At 37.4% G+C, this 17,467-nt stretch overlaps 2 protein-coding genes across 10 annotated transcripts in view; one reads left to right on the top strand and one right to left on the bottom strand.

The window, feature by feature from the left end:
• The window catches only part of CMSS1 (cms1 ribosomal small subunit homolog), a 375,896-nt gene that overhangs the window by 175,902 nt on the left and 182,527 nt on the right, over positions 1 to 17,467 (top strand). Inside the window, exon 2 of one of the 9 annotated variants that reach the window (XM_077884188.1) lies at positions 16,941 to 17,110. The exons of the other annotated variants lie outside the window; for them this stretch is intronic. The gene's annotated coding sequence lies outside the window, so the exon portion shown is untranslated. The remainder of the gene's footprint in view (positions 1 to 16,940; positions 17,111 to 17,467) is intronic. 9 annotated transcript variants of the gene reach the window in all.
• FILIP1L (filamin A interacting protein 1 like) overlaps positions 1 to 17,467 on the bottom strand; it is a 295,693-nt gene that overhangs the window by 168,685 nt on the left and 109,541 nt on the right. The window lies entirely within an intron of this gene.

The following is a 17,467-nucleotide window of genomic DNA, read 5'->3' as shown; positions in this document are numbered from 1 at the left end:
TAAAAAATAAATAAATCCATGTATTATGGGCTAGCTGCAGGCATCTGTGTTAAGCATTTTTTTACATCAGAATAGTATACTCAGTGCTGTATGAGACTGTGTAATACAGACTTTTTTGAAGTATCCCCACATTAGCTGTGCTTTTGTACCCACTCTATGATACGAGGGAAGATACTATTCTGTGTCTCTCGGGAATGATAAACACAATAATGAACATATCAAGAATGCCTTTCAGAAGATTCAGGGCTTTTGTACAGCCATTGTGTCACTTGCCTTTAGTGCCTTTTGAAAGGAATTTCTCATGGACATTGTTTTCTAACTCCTCTGAGTTATTGGAGTAGCCAAGAAAGATTGTCTCTAGCATTGATATAGAGAAATTGAAGCATCACATTCTTTACCTAGAATCTGCATTCCCAACTGTTACAAACCGGTATTCCTCCATGTGATTCTACAGTAGTCCCTGAGAAAAATTGAAATGAGAGTAAAGGAGAATAGACCATCTGATAGAATGATTTTAGAATGTAGAATAACTTGCCAAAAGAAATGAGAACATGGATTTGGTCTGAAAACAGGCTGGAGGAAGGCTAAAAGAGGAAAAAAACAAAAACCAAAAAACGCCTGTACTCCATGATATAAATCAGTTACCTAATAGGTTTTTGCTTATTGTTGGTTAATCTCTTGATATCTGTGACATGTTAATCAGCATGAAAAAAGGATGTGTGCATTTGCATATGTGTGTGTGTTCAGCACAAAGCACATACTAAAATAAAACTAAGTTGTATATTCAGGTATGAAGTAATTGAACTTTATTTCTGGAAGTAAATCACAAATTGGCTTAAGCAGATTTTTTAAAAGATTTTATTTATTTATTTATTTATTTATTTATTTATTTATTTATTTATTTATGTATTTATTTAAGAGATGGGGGGAGACCAGGGAGGGGCCAAGGAGAAGGGAGAGGGACAAGCAGACTCCTTCGCTGAGCATGGAGTGCAGGGGCCATCTCAGGACCCCGAGATCATGACCTGAGTGGAAACCAAGAGTCCGGTGCTAAGCTGACTGAGCCACCCAGGCACCCCTTAAGCAGATTTTTTTAAAGTGAAATTGGAATGTGATTGTTTGGGAGCCAAAAATGCATTCTTTAAGTACAATTTTACTAGTAGCAATTCATTTATTTATTATGTAGGATGTCTTGTCAAACCAAATTAAAGGTTATATTTTATCTTCTCCACAAGCAATCTAGAGCCAAGAATGAAAACCACATAATATATTTTTAGGATTAAACCATTTATTACTGATAGATAATGGCAGAGCAGAAACAGAAGGCACCAGTTAGTCTGCATTAGCTCATGAGCCCCGGATAACTTTTTTGTGAACTCTAAAGATTTGTGAAATTCTATCATTTGCATTAACTTTCTGATAAATTTCTGATGTGGTCAGTTGTCCTCTATCCCTGGTCACTGCAAATCATTCTGCACACTGCCAAGGGCCTTCTATTCTCAGAGGATCTTCGCCAAGAATTTCCTCCTTAGGGTGCTTTTTAGAAGGAATGAGCACCTTTGCCAAATAAACTAAGCCCCCTGTCAGGCCAACCACTTAAACCACAATGGAGGAGGGATCGCTTCATGTAGAAAGGAAAAAGTTGTGTGGTAAGAATAGAAAAACCTGCTTTTTTTTTTTCTTACTTTTTTACTTAGAATCCTGCCTGATTGAGAACCTAAGTATATGACAAAATCAAAAATCGTATATATAGCTAGTATTTATTGAGGATGTTCTATGTTGTCAAACACCAGTCTAAAGCACTGTGTGCAGAATAAAAATTAAAATAGCCTCATAATTCTATGCATTTATGACATAATACATTTAGATCTGGGCATCATATTTTAAAAGGGATATTTAAGAAACAGATGACCACAGTGATAAGGAATTTGGACAAATGGGATTCCAGAGTTAAATAAATTGAGGATATTGCTTTTGGAAGAAAAGATTTAGTGGGAACAAGGTAAATCTTGTTAAATAAAAATATTTAAAGGTTTTACCATGAGGAAGGTATAGGAGAAGGAGATGCAATACAAATGTAGTTAAAAATAGCAAATTCAGGGGCACCTGGGTGGCTCAGTGGTTGATCATCTGCGTTTGGTTCAGGACTCATGATCCTAGACTCCTGGGATCAAGTCCTGCATCAGGCTTCTCACAGGGAGTAAGAGTAATCTCATAAGAGCTTTGTTTCAAAGGCCATTTCTAAAGTCCTATTGCATATATCCATGAAGCACATTGAAGGCTAAAGCCATTGTGACCACAGAACTCATTTGTATCACAATGCTTTAATTCTCATTTGACCTCATAAGATACAATTTACACATGGGCCACAGTCAATGTCCTTGGTGGCTTTTGTACCTTTAAAAAGAAAAAAGTCTATCACTATCACTGAATATTTTTAACACAATTTGAGAAGTGTTCATGAAGGTTAGTCTTTTCTAAAAGTTCCTAGTGAGAGAAAACAGAGGATAGTAACTACATAAGTTTCAGAACTTACTTGAGTTTGATTAGTATGTGTACATTTTCCTAATGGGAAGAATTGAGATGTTAGTTTGTCTAACAGAGGAATCACAGGTAGCAGATGGAAAGGGAGAGAAATTGATTGAGATAAAATGAAGTGGTGATGAATATGGGCCCCCAAGAACTCTAATAACGAGGAAGAGAATGGTTCCTCCTCTAGTTAAATGGTTGTCAGCGTTGGGGGGCAGGGGGAAACTTTTGCCCTCCAAAGTACATTTGGCAACTCTGGTGACAGTTTTGGTTATCATGGCAGGGTTGGTTGGTGCTGTGGCATCTGGTGAGTAGAGAGGCCAAGGATGCTGCTAAACATCCTACAATCCACAGGACAGCCGCCACAACAAAGGATTATTCAATCCAAAATGTGTATATTGCCATGATTGAGAAATCTTGATCTAGTTGAGAGAATAAGAATGTATTGGGGATAAAGAAATATGTAAATACAAGAAATTTATTTTTTTTAAGATTTTATTTATTCATGAGAGACACACAGAGAGAGGCAGTGACACAGGCAGAGGAAGATAAATTGAGTCTCCCCATGGGGATCCTTGAACTCCGGAATCACACCCTGAGCCTAAGGCAGATGCTCAACCGCTGAGCCACCCAGGCTTCCGAATACAAGAGATTTAAACTAAAGAAGCGTGAACCCTATGGCATTAATTTTATTAAAGTAGAAAGCCACGTGTCTGACAATTCCAACAGTTGTATTATTAAAATGAATCAGAAGTTAGAATTGGGGTGCCTGGCCGGCTCATTTCGCAGAGCATGGAACCCCTGATCTCAGAGTTGTAAGTTCAAGCCCCACATTGGGTGTAGAGATTACATAAAAATAAAATCTTAAAAAAAAAAAATTAGAATTAGTTTAATACCATCTTAAGACCTCAGTTATATTCTTCATGGGTGCATGTAATAAAAGTATCTTGAAATTCCATTTTAAATTGCATGCATATGTCCAATGAGCAAGTCAGTAAAAATGCTTTTGTCAACTTAAAAATAGCACTCTAGCAGTAAACATTTCATTAACTTGATCTGGCAAACGATAATGCACATAATTTTAAAACAGAGCTGCCAATCTCACATCCTGTTGGAGTCTTGAAAGATTTTGAGGCTGGTGTTCTTCCAGGCCATTATTCTGTTTCTGAGAAATAGCTATCTTTTGCTAATGAAATCAAAATAAAAAGAGAGCTAGCTAGTACACTAGAATGCAAAGATAAGCTGTAATCTCATTGTTGGTCAATACATGCTTCATAATAATATTGTTTTTACTTGTTCTCTTTCAACAACTTTTTTATTCTATAATAAATGAATAAAAACTAAAAGAATTATTGTGAGGTCTTTGATTTTAATCCAAACCATACTTTCTTTTGGAAGTCTGAAATTTCAGTCTTCTGAATTATTCTTATAAGAAAAGCTTTCTTTTAAAAGACATTTCTAGGGGCACCTGGGTAGCTCAGGCGGTTAAGTGTCTGACTCTTGGTTTCTGCTCAGGTCATGATCTCAGGGTTATCGGATCAAGCCCCACAACCAGCTCCTCGCTCAGAGTGGAGTCTCCTTGTCCCTCTTCCTCTGTTCCTCCTTTAGCTTGTGCTTTCTCTCTCTTTCTTGAAATTAAATAAATAAATAAATAAATAAATAAATAAATAAATAATAAATAAATAAGTCTATCTTTAAGTAAATTAAAATAAAAGCAATTTCTGAAGTCATATTGCACATTTTTAATACAATTCTGACTGGCAACTATGTGATACAAACAAAAAAATAATTCTATTTACTTCCTCTAAATATGGAAAACTGTAATTGTCTGGACTGCCTTTATAGTTTTTACAGAAATACCTGTTATAATAACGCATTAATTCCCACCATTGGCCAGTTGTTCTTGAGACCACTTCTTCCATTTTGTGATTTCTGCCTTGGTCCTAAATCTGACCAGTGTCTTCATTCCCCTGGCTTCTATCTTGATACGTCTATTAAAACTTGTTTCCGAGTACCAAGTAATTGGGAACTCTCTGTGTTTCCAAAATCTATATGGAATTGTCAGAAGTGTGGTATAACTAAAGGTATCTACCCTTTAGAGCAGGTACATTCTCTCATGGATGACACAGGAAAAATTAGTTGTTTTTTTTTTTCTCAACAAACTCTTCAGTCTAAAATCAGAGTAAACTAGCTTAATGTTTAGCTAGTGATTGTCACCTCGTAGAACACTTTCATATACATTATCTTGTTTGGATCTCATAATAAATGTATGAAGGGAGTATTATTATCTTAGAGATAAATGAACTATAAATTTAGGTGAGGTTTATGACTCCAAAGCTCACAAAGTCCAAAATGAGGCCCTGGAAATTAACAGCCAGGTGTTCTTATTCCTGCTTTATATGCTCCATTTCTTAGTTCTGCTCTGTGTTCTCAGGAACTCGGAACTCCAGGCCACATGACTAGGATTCTGAGCAACAAACAGGGGTAGGAGGGGGACTCGAATAAGGAAACAGGAAAATCTCCCAGATAGAAAGACAATCTCTTCCTGTCTAGTAACCCATTTACTGTGCCCCTCCCCCATTTTTCTGGAGTCCAATACCACAACATGTGTTTTGGCCAGGTTCTCCAATGGACTCCAGCTCTTGACTCCATTCCTTGGTCCAAGCTGTGACCCTGTTCTCTTAATCCTCCTGTTCCTGCATTTTCTTGCTCCTACAAGCTGCTCTGTCTTCATAAAGAAACATTTTATATGGTACAAGTGTTATCCTCAAAGTTTTTAAGAAATACTCATCAATTTAGTCTAGGGGCACCTGGGTAGCTCAGTTGGTTAAGTGTCTGACTCTTGGTTTCTGGAGAAAATATTTAAGGTACAAAGAGTAAGGTAATCATGTTTAAATATTGTAGTATATTGTCGATATATTAATATTAAAAGTTAGGCATTGGTGTCATATGTTTACAGATAGCTACACTTCTGGTAAGCATAGCGTAATACAGAAAAGTTGAATCACTGTATCATATACCTGAAACTGATACAACATTGTATCTCAGCCATACTCAAGTAAAAAAAAAAAAAAATTAAGTGAACAAGGAGTGTTCAATTCCCTAATCCCAATTATATATACTTCCTCTCAGATTCCAATCAACAAATATTTATTGAAAACCTATTAGGTGCTCCAACAGATTCTTAGTCCTGGCTACAGTTAGAATTACTTATGAGGCTCTTAAAAATACCGTTGCTTATGTTCCCCTTAAAACCAATTAAATCATAATTTGGGGAGTGATATCCTGTATTTTTACAGAGCTTTCTGGTGTAATTATGATATACAGCCAGAGTTGAAAACTCATTCCCCATCAGATGCCCAAAGGGAGAAAAAAACAAAAAAGTAAGAAAAAAAATACGAGCATGCATCCATATTTGTAAAAGATACTGTCTTTCTGGAATTCTATAAAGAAGGGGTGGATAAGCAAACACTAGTACCTTCATATTTTTATTCAACAAGTAAGTAGGTATCAGTTGACTCCTTCTACGAGCAGAGGGGAATTGAAAAAAGTATAAAGCGTGCCCCTTCCCTCCAGGAGCTTAAACCATGGTCAGAAATAAAAGGCAGAAAGACTAGAGTATTGAAAATAAAAGAGTGCTCAGGAAATACCTCCAAATAGTAAGAGACCCACATAATTTGGTCTATGAGTTCCCATAGGGCAAAGGACACTTAGAAGTCAGGAGCTTTTCTGATGCAAAACAAAGAAAATCATTCACCGCATGTTAACACTCGTAAAGCAGTTAATATACTCACTAGTTTTGCAGCAGAAAATTCTCATTCTTTTACAAATAAGCAGACCATTTCTTATTTAAGGAGAGGATATTCTTATTAGAAACAAGTATGATCGTTTCAAATGGCTGATCCACCCATTTGTGAATTGTGATACCTACTTGCAGGGGCATATACCTCTCCAAAGGCTTAGAGAAGTCCCCAGGGAGATTTTTTAGAAATAAATTTAGGAATATAATAATTATTCCAAGAAATACTCCCATTATTAAAAATATATGAAGTGATTTTACATGTTATCTTATTTAATCCTCACAAGGATATTGAGAACATGAATCACACATCACTTTGAAGTGACAAATGCAAGTTTTAAGTCTTCCAAGTCCATTGTTCTTTTTCATACAAGAATGTTTCTCAGACTTAGCTACACATCAGAATACCTAGGGAACTTTTTCAAAATTGCCAGGGCCCAGCTCCCCAGAACCCCCAGAATTGTAGTTCTTACGATAGGTGGAGGAAGAGGGGAAAGAAAGGTGAGGGAAGGGGGTGTAGGCAGCAAGAAAATAACGCAGGTGCTTCCCCAAAAGAATAATATTTCAGTAATCCTTACTGTTACCTCTTCTGAAGTGAAGTATAGATTTATTAGTAGTTTAAAACTTTCTACACAGCTATGAAACTAGAGAATATTTATGAAAAGATAAAATAGGAATACTGTGAAGTAACAGAGTTTTGAAAACCCATAAATGCCATTATCTGGAAACCTAACTCATAAGTCACTCCTTTATTACAAGCTTATCAAAATGTAAATTAAACATAATGTATCCTGAAGAAAATTACTTTGAAAAAGTGGGCTCTGGCTTTCCTCATCAAGATCAAGTTGAATAAAATTTTTCAGAAGAGTTATTCAAAGCTCTTGGTAGATTGTAGATTGAAATCAGTTATAAAAAGTCCGAATCATACTGCATTACTCGAAGAGTATTTTTTCACATCTGTCTTGCAGAAGTGTGTGCTGTCTTTTAAGATTTGAGGATAACATTTTGCGCCCATCCAAAAATATTTAATATAAGCAGGATCTGTTACCAGCTAAAAAATTACTTAGTCCTATAAAATAATACATATTTGTCAAGGATAAATCTTTCCTAGATTTAGGATCTGAAAGTATTTTCTTGTGATTTTTTCTAATTACAGGGTTGCGTACCGAAAACATCTTTAAACTGGATAAGTTTTAATTCATTTTGCATGTGTTTAAATGCATGTATACCAACATTTTATGAATGAATGTGAATTTTTGGAATTAGACATTTACGAAGCATGGTCAGTTACCATGGGAAGTAGGATTTGTGGGTGATACCACTTTTCTAAGAGAAAAATGCAGCCTTTTCACATCTCTGTAGAGCTTTGATCTTTTATAGCTCCTATTGACCTTTGGTCATCCTCATATTCCTCTTCTCTCCTAGATACCTTTTGATCACATAACTTCCTGGGATTTCTTTGGGCTAATAAAGGAGAGATGAAGCTCAAACCTAGTAATCTGCCTGATAATCACTTAGTATCCCATTTCCAGAGAAAGAAGTGTTCCCTCTTCTACCCAAAGTCAGTCCACTTCATCTGTAATCTATGTTCTTAATTCTGTGATTGTTGATTACTCTAGGACAAACACCTTCAGATCGACCCTCTTTTCTGTGTGTCTTCAACCTCCTCTTTTTTCTCCACCATGTCCTTCCACTCATGTAAAAACACGTCTATTCTTCCATCTTAACAAGAGTAGGGATGAGGAGAACCTTTCTTCACCTCTTCACACCCAGTTTGTCTTTAGCCCCTTCCCTGTATCTGTTCTACACTTCCTCCGGTAGGATTTCCTCCCTGTCCACATCTCATTTATTCTTCAGCCGGCACTTGGGCTCCCACCACAGAGGTCACCACCAACATCCTCATGGTTACACTCAGTGTACACTTTCTCCCTTCATTTATCTTCACCTTTCAACAACATTTAACACTATGGATCACTCTATCCATTTTTTATTATTTCTTTCCTTGCCTTTGGGACCACTTTTACTCTCTACTTCTAGGACTGTTTTTTCTCAAACTCCTTCCCTGGCTCATCTTCTCTCCACCTCTTAAATATCCATACTTCCTAGAGTTTTATTCCCAGCTCTTTTGCTCTTCATTTTGTCCATGCTTAATTTTGTTCATTCTTGGCTTCAGCCAGTGGTGTGTTGGAGTCAGCTCATAAGGACCAGTTAAGCACTTCTCTTCTCAATTCTTTGTTCATTGACTGTCATGTTGGTAGCTTGAAATTAGCCACGGTGGGAGCATTTATGCCACAGAAACCAGCAAATTCTGTAAATCAGGGAAGTTTTGGGTTTTTGTTTTTTGTTTGTTTTTTCTAAGCACTAGCTTACTAGCACACTACTGGCTTTAGTAATGATATAAATGCTGCCAGTTCTCAAAACTGTGTCTCACACTTTCTGAGCTCCAGCCAATATTTCCAACTGATTTCCTGCCCAGTTCCTCTTGAATGCCCAAATGAAACTCATTTTCTTCTCCCAAACCAGCCCTTTTCTGTACTAGTCCATGTGTTTGCTAATGATCCCACCATTCTCCTGTCATCTTTGTCGGAAGCCCAAACTTCTCTCTCTCTCTCTGGACCGCTGTATTTAACTGATTGGTATGCATATATCTCCCCGTTGGTTCACAGAAGATTTAAGTTTTCTCAACAATATATATGATAGGACCAGACAGAACAATTTCTCTTATAGTGATGATAAAGGAGAAGATCTGAGCAAAAGAGAAATAAGCACAAGAAAAATAGGTGAGCTCAGAATTGAAATGAGTGTACAAAACACATACCATGAAGTCCAGCCAGCTACATCCTGTCACTTAACTCAACATCCTGAATTGCTCTGGATCCACCTTTGCCAGCAGTGCTGTATCACAACCTCCCTATCCACCTTCCTCGCCCCCAGGTTCACTGCTCTCCCACCCTCCCTTTCACTTCCCATGATGCTTCCAGAGAGATGATTCTTAAACCCAAATCTGATTCTATCACACCATCTTTCCTTTCCCTTCAGCTTGGAAACTTAGGAGTAGTTCTCCACTGCCTTGGGACGAAGTCTAAATTACACACCCAGAGGAAACCTCCACCAAATTTTTGGGTCATCCTTTGGTTCATCACAGATGAGCTAGCCTTCCCTGGAGCTCCTATAGGCCTTCTTCCACTATATATCTATGCCCCTCCTATATATCTATTATTTGAGTCAATTTACAGTTGTGGAATGCTTACTTTATGCCATTCATTGTATTTGGTATTGAAGATAGAGAATTAGATAGTCCTTGTGTTTTAAGGACCTCTGGTTGAAAAAAAAATATTTAAGCAAATAATAGAAAGTGAAATAAGCGCTACACAATAGAAGAGAGTGCAAGGTACACGGATAATAAGGAGGAAGTAGAGGAACACTGTCTCATAGCACATATCACATTTTAATGTGATTATTACTTGTATTTCTCTCCCACTGGAATGGGAGGCATATTTATCCATTGTATCACAACAGGAAGTAGAGTGCAATGGTATATGTATGTTGGAATCATGGGTGGATGGATGGAGGGATAAATAAAAATAAATTTCAACAACTGCCTAAAATTATTTAGATTATCAGCAGTTCCAGTGACCCTTAATTTCCCTATCATCTATTACCAACTTTATTTAGAATTGGGTGGATGGAGGTATATAAATATGAGAACATGTGTACCCTCACAACACTATGTAGGGTAAATCTGCCATGGGAACTTCTGTTTGTGGTTCAGCCAATTTTCAGTCTGTTAGCCGTCAGGGAGGAGCTCGGGGCCTGGCCTTTTCAGTCAGCCCTTTCCTAAATACATCAGAGAAGTCTGTCACTTGATGGTTCATTTGCTTTACAGCTTGCCAGAGGCTCAGGCAAAAAGTCTCAATTAAAAGATCTCTGTGTTTCAATGGTCTCTTGCTCAGCGGTAAAGAGAGAATCCCCAGGGCTTCATCACTTCACCAAACAATGCATTCAGTTAATCCTACTAGATTAAAACAAAAAAGCCCCACACATTCTAAAACTTTACAGTTCAGTTTCACCCACAGATGCATCCCCCTAATCTCCGAAGGACTGTTTATGCTGATATAAAAGTGTCTAGACTAGAACAGAGATCCTCAGTCCTGGCTAAAAAAAAAGAAAAAGAAAAAGAAAAAAAAGAAAAGGAAAGAAAGGAAAGGAAGAAAAAGAAGAAGAAGAAGAAGAAGAAGAAGAAGAAGAAAAGAAGAAAGAGAAAGAAAGAGAAGAAAGAAAGAAAGAAAGAAAGAAAGAAAGAGAAGAAAGAAAGAAAGAAAGAGAAAAAGAAAGAAAGAAAGAAAGAAAGAAAGAAAGAAAGAAAGAAAGAAAGAAAGAAAGAAAGAAAAGAGAAAAAAATAGAAGGAAAAGGAAAGAAGAAAGGTAAGGACAGAACAGGACAGGACAGGAAAGGAAAGGGAAAAGGAAAGAAAAGAAAAGCAATGAATACCAGACTCTACCTTCAGAGAATTACTGGCTCCTAGCAGCTCCTAGGCATTAATACTTTTTGAAAGTGCCCCAGTTGATTTTAACGTGTAGCCAGGAATTGAAAACACTAAGAGTCAAGACCAGACAACTTTACACTTAGCCTGGAATTTAATTCACAAGACTGCTTCCTTCTTATTCTCAAGATCTGTACCTAAATGTAACTTTCTCAGTAGGGCTTTAGACCCATTACCCTGCCACTTAGAGAATTTACCACATTCTGAAGATAACTTGTGTATTTATGTTTTTCTAGTTTATTATCTGACCCTCCTTCTAGGTTAGGAACTTCATAAGATATTTATTGGCATCCCCTGTTGAGTGAATGTGAAGTGTAAATCTAAGGATATGGGTGACTGCCGCTAGCCTGAATCAACAGAGGTGAGGAGGTAGTTGGGAGAAAGAGTAAAAGCAGGTGAAAGTTTGAAAGCAAGGAATGCTGTGTTTAGAAGAGAATTACAGAAAGCCTCAGTAGATGATTCAAGTCAAGACATAGTTCTAAATTGTAGCACCACAGATTGCCTACCCATAACACTTCTTTACAACAGAAAAACAAAAACCTCTTTATTCACAAAGTAATAGATGCTAGTAAAAAATTCAAATAAGACTGCTGAAAGTGAAACTTCTAGCCCCCCCCCCCATACTCCAGGAATAACCATTGGTTATTTAGTGTTTATCATTTGAAGTATTTTATAATGTACACACAAATAATCTACAGGCTGGTTAAAACAGAATTGAGCACTTTCAAACGTGTATTTCACAGTAACTAGGTTGTATATAAACATGTAGTCAAAGCCTGGAGTTGCCCTATGGCAAGACACCTGTGAGGGTAACTTAATGATTTAGTGCAAACTATACTTTCATAAGATAATGTAGTTACTGAGAGATTTTTTTTTAAGGTGTTCCACTTCTTTTGAATCACCCTGTATTTTACCCTTACATACATACTCACATACACATTACAAAAATTGATTCTTATTGTGCCTATTAATGAAGATTAGTTGTTTCAGAAGTTAGTTCTCCCAAAATTGTGGCTTAGATTTAAATTATTTTAAGTGGTGATAGATTTCGTAGTACCTTCTTACTCTATCGTGTTTCATCTGGAAATGTACTAGTTTGGAAATGGTCTAGTTCAACAGCCAGCAAATTATGCAGGCCAAATCCAACTCTTCACCTGTTTTTATAAATAAAGTTTTATTGCAACACAGCTTATTTGTTTACATAACAAAGGCTTATTTGTTTACATAAAATCTATAGCTACTTTTGTGCTGTAGTGGTAGAGGTAAGTATTTGCAATAGAAACCATACAGTCAAGGTGCCTGGGTGGCTCAGTCAGTTAAGCCTCTGTCTTTGGCACAGGTCACGATCTCAGGGTCCTAGGAACAGGTAGAGCCTGCTTTCTCCCTCTCCCGCTCCCCCGCTTGTGCACACACACCCTTTTTCTCTCTCTGTCAAATAAATAAGTAAAATCTCAAAAAAAAAAAAGTAAAATCTCTAAAACAAACAAACAAAAAAGAAACCACATAGTCTACAAAATCTAAAATATCTACTATCTTATTCTCTGCGAAAAAAGTTGGCTGATTCCTACCCTAGTTGATCAAAGGCACTAAACCATCAGTAAGCAATCAGAACAAACCAACTGAGCCCAGTGTATGAGAATATGTTGATGGTTCAGGAATTTAACATTACTAAAGAAAGTGGAAAGTAACTTGTCTGATTGCTTTTAATAGGAAGGAGGTCGGCCAAAGCCTTGGTAAGTGATAATCGGGGAAGGAGACGGGAAGCATGTTCCGTCTAGCCGGGTCCCGTTTTCTTGTCAGGCAGGTCACATCTTCTCCCTATCTATTCTCTCCCCTCCCAAGGAGAACAGTGCTCATTAAAGATGTGGCCAAGAGTTTCAGAATACTTGCAGGTTGGATCCTTTGAATTTAAACCAGTCTGCCCTGTCTTTGCTGCCAAGCTTTATAAATCATTTGGCTGAACAATTAAGGGCTGGGCACCTTGGTGAATGCTGCTCCAGGTGCTGTGGGGTGAACCCCACCACCAGTGCCACTCAGCGTGCAAAATTGGGTACCTCATGGTTGTGAAAGAAGGACCACAAGGCATCTGGTTTTCATCTCCACCAGGTTTAGCTAGTCTCCCCCAATCCCAAATTATGCTGGAAACATGCCTCTCTGTAGACTGCATCGCAAATCTTCCAGTGCTAGGTCTCTGAGCGTTTGCATTAGTCAGCTTTGGAAAGGTGTGTTGCCATAACAGGTGGAAAGCATTATAACAGGTCAGACTTGCTGGGGGCCGACCACCTCCTCTTTGCTCTGAACTGGTCTCTAATGAGTCCCTCCTTCCTGTGGAACTGGTGTTAAATTTTGCATCCCTCGTAACGCCTTGTTGTTTAAACCATTGCCCTTACTGAAAATAAGTATTAATATATTATATCCCGATGAGCATTTGCTTTTCAGCTTGTATAACTTAGAATATCCCTATAATCTCAGGTATGAACATTCAGGTTTTCTAGAACCACCAGTTGTTACCTGCCACTTTTTCCTTGCTTTCATAAGATTCGTACACAGCTACACACCCTCCTAGACATTCAGGGTGAGGAAGGAGGTAACCGAAAATTTGAATGATCTATATAACTGAGAATAAATAAGATTTTGTTTCTGATTTGTACAACTAAATGTTTATCTGCTCATTGTATCTGTGTGATTAGCCTGAATTTTTAATGATAAAATTGCAGAACTGAGAGGGACCTTGAAGATCATCTAATTGTATAGATATAGAAGGGGCCTATAGAGCTGGAGTGACTTGTCCAAAATGATAGAACCTAGTCCTTTAGACCTTTAGATAGATGGCTTAATCTATAGTTACACATTCCACCCATATGACCTCCCCTCTAAAGGGCAACTTAAACAAAGGGAAATTCCAGAAACTTCAGTTTGGGTTCATACTGCTTTCTCTGATGAGTATGTGTGTGTTCTGAGGCTCTCTCTTCTGTCTGTAAATCAGACATTCTTGCTGGGTTGCATCAGATTCCAGGCGACATGATTGATGAAGAAAGGGCAGAGGAGAGATGACGTAATGGCTAGTGCAGCATTTACCTGCAAATTATCTCTAGCTGTGTACTGCTCGGTGTCTGTGTGACTCATGTACTGAGGCACTGCCATCCCTGTTATTCAGCGCTGTAGCCTCACACTTACCTCACCCTATGTTTCTCTCCTTTTCTTGCCAAATCTGATTAGAAGCACTTTTGTTTTAAGCCAATGTTTATGAAGCCATAAGTGGACTTTGTACCCATGGCCATGTGGAGAAAATAAAAGAATATTAGAACAAGAAAATTACATACTGGTTTGATCAAATCAACTTGATATCTCCTTTAACTTACTTTAGTAAATACATAGAACCTATTATGTGCCCTCTACTATCAATGCTGATAGTTTTCTTCCTTATATGGCTAATTTGTCTCTCAACTTCAGTTTAACAGCTGACAGCAAACAAACCTATACAAGTGCCTACCTGCATCAGTGACTATGGCACATGCTTTCACATGACTTTCTCCTGTAAACCTCAAAACAGTTACTACTTATACCCATTTGAGAGATGACGACACTGGCCCAGTTCACTTAGGTAATACGTGTCAGAAATGGGAGTGGAATCTGGGTCTCTTGACACCAAATATAGTACTTTTTCCACTACAACATATGTGTCTTTGATTTATGTACTCAAGGAATTTCTGTAAGAAAAATGTTCATTTCTCTCAGGTTAATCTTAATACTTGGTATCATATCTGTCTCAGTCCTTTGTTTATCCTTGGGGCACTAGATGTCAAGAGTTTAAGTATATGCATATTTATTGAAAAACAACCACGCAAGTTGTATGGTAGAGTTGCGTCATATAAACACTAAATTTGCATGAATTCATTTACACTGGTCTAGAAAATGAATATTAAAACAAAAGGAATAATAATTTACATTGTACAGACAAGTCTATTCTGGTTATATTCAATGGAATCCATACCTAGGAGTGAATTTGAGTTAAGGAATGTGTATTCATTTTTTGCTCAGCCTGTCTGTTCCATGTTCTCTGAGTAAGCGTCTTGCTTTGTTCAGTGTACTATTTTGTACAAAATGTATCCTAGACACAAGCCAGCTATTCCTTCTTGTATTCAACCAAAGACACAGTAATCTGTACCTGTGCCAGAGGAACAGCCCACCTAGGTTATACCTACTTAAGAGATAGTATGTTGGCTTCTAGCATGGGACCTTCCAACGGGATTTTCTTTTTTCTTTTCTTTATTTCTTTTTTCCTCCTAGGGGATTTTCAAGGTAATTTTGACACAACTTGATTTTTTTCCTTACATAGTCATTGAAAAGCTTAAACTCCAAGTAAAATGCAGCTCCTATAGGTTAACATTGGCTTGCATAAATTAGCCAGGGAAATTTTGTTAGGTTGAACTGAACTGTGTGTATTATATGTATTGGGGACTCAACATATCTTCCATTTTCTGTTTGTTGTGCCAGGTTGGAAGGACTAATACCAAGCATATCAAATACTCACTATGCCCATAAGAGAACTGTGTTATTACTGAAACCAAGGGAGGAAAATTAACAAGAGGAAAATTGTGATGAGATCACCCAACAGAGTAGTAGGGAGAGCTAGAGGATTAAGGAAGTTCCATTGAATTTAGTCACAGGTAATTCTCGAGACAATACTTGTGATCAATCATAAAGTCAGAAGCAAGACACAAAGAGTTAAAAGTTAAACATCATCTAATATTGGATCAGAGGAGTCGGCAGGATATCATGACTCCAAGAAAAGGGCAGCAGAAAGAGAGGCCTGGGAATTGAAAGCTGAGGACAAGGAGTTGGTGACCATAGTACATAAAAAATAAGGTTATTTATTTATAAGGAGATTAAAAGCAGAGGCACATGTTGTCATCAAGAAGAATTCTGGCTTCTGAGCTTATCTGAGATTTCCCCCACTGGTGCTGGTGGAGAAGATCTAGCCTCTGAGGGAATAGAAGCAAGGAGAATTATTGATGTCTTGTGGCTGACAGCTTCTCATATCCTCCCACCATATTGGATTTAATGCAGTTGTTACTTTTCTCAGTAGTTAGGTTCTAATCTTCCTGCAGTTTGGAAAATCAAGACTGGTTCTGCAAGGCTATCATTGGATTGCAGAAGAGAATACCAGAAGTCAGCATTTGTAAATGGAGAGCCAGTAAAAGTTCAACTCTCATGAATAGAAAAATCAACTCATTCATAATACAAAAGCCTCATCATATTCAAGGAAATGGAGTTAAAACCAAGGCACCTCCCTTTCTTTCCTGTATTTGTGTAGCTAATAGCACCTTGCATTGTTAGAAGTGAAATCCTGTTGGTGATAATTTTCTTTCTCTCAGATTGCTCACTTTGTATTTTGTATTCAGGGTGAACTACAGGAGACTGCTTGACTACTGTCACTAAGAAATAGGCTGCCTTGGAGAAGTTGAATCTGGGAGACTAGGGTGCTCAGGTTAGGACAGAGTCTCACAGTGCAGCCTCTCTATCCCACTGTATAAGAATTCCCTTAGGTACTTATTAAAAATATAGGTTCGAAGGCCATACCTTAGACCAAATGAATATAAATCCATGATCCAATGTGGCTAAATAATATGCATATTAATAAGCAACCCTGAGGATTTTTATGAAGCCTAAAATTTAAGAGTCATTGGATTAGGAAATGTGTGTATGGTATAATAAACCAAATCCTAGAAAAGTAACCATTTAATAAATCAAATTCTCATCATTCTAAAGTTAAATTTTATTAACAAAAATATGGCCAGGCATATTTGGTTTGATGAAAATTTATAAACCTCTTCAGAGCTCTTAGGAGAAAAATAAAAACAAGGTACATATAAAATGTTAGCAGTAGTAACTCTTGGATGTGAGATAAAGGAGACTGTTATGAATTCGAGAAAGGCTGTGTGTTTTGTGAAATTTCTATCATTTCCCAAGAAAGGAAAGAGGAAAAAGGAAGGGAAAACATAGAAAGAAGCTTTCCTTGGCTTTGAAGATCCTAATCCTTTGTTCTACTTGCCTTCAAAATACAGCTGCTTGGTACTGACAGTCCCTTTGCTACAGGACAGCTGTGTCTCATTCATTGCCACCTCTACTACTGCTTTTTCAACCTGTATATACCAGAACTAGAATGAAGAATAGTAGAAAAGAGAAAAGCAAATTGATATGAAATAGAGTTGAAGCTTTACAGAAAAAGGAAGAGGTAAGGTTACTGGGTTCTAAACAGACCTAACACCTTAGATCAGAAAGCCCTTAGCCATAGCTGTCTGGGTGAAATCATTTGTCGTAGTTATCAACTGTGTGGAATGTAGGTGTATTTGGGAAATTGAAGGGTAAGGGCGATAAGAGAGACTGGCTCCAATTCCACTGCCCCTGTTGAAGTAACTTCAGAAACGAACCCAAACTAATCTCCCCCTCACCCCCATCTTTTCTTCGGTTCTTATTTAAATTTTGTTTTTGTTGTCTTTGAATTGTTTCTGTGTATAAGTCATTTCTTAAATAACCCCTAAATTCCTTTGTGATTGATACTGTTACGTACTTCACCAACATACTGCTTTCC

The sequence above is a fragment of the Canis aureus genome, chromosome 35, assembly GCF_053574225.1.
Source record: "Canis aureus isolate CA01 chromosome 35, VMU_Caureus_v.1.0, whole genome shotgun sequence".
NCBI lineage: Eukaryota > Metazoa > Chordata > Mammalia > Carnivora > Canidae > Canis > Canis aureus.
This window is presented reverse-complemented; position numbering and strand designations above follow the sequence as displayed.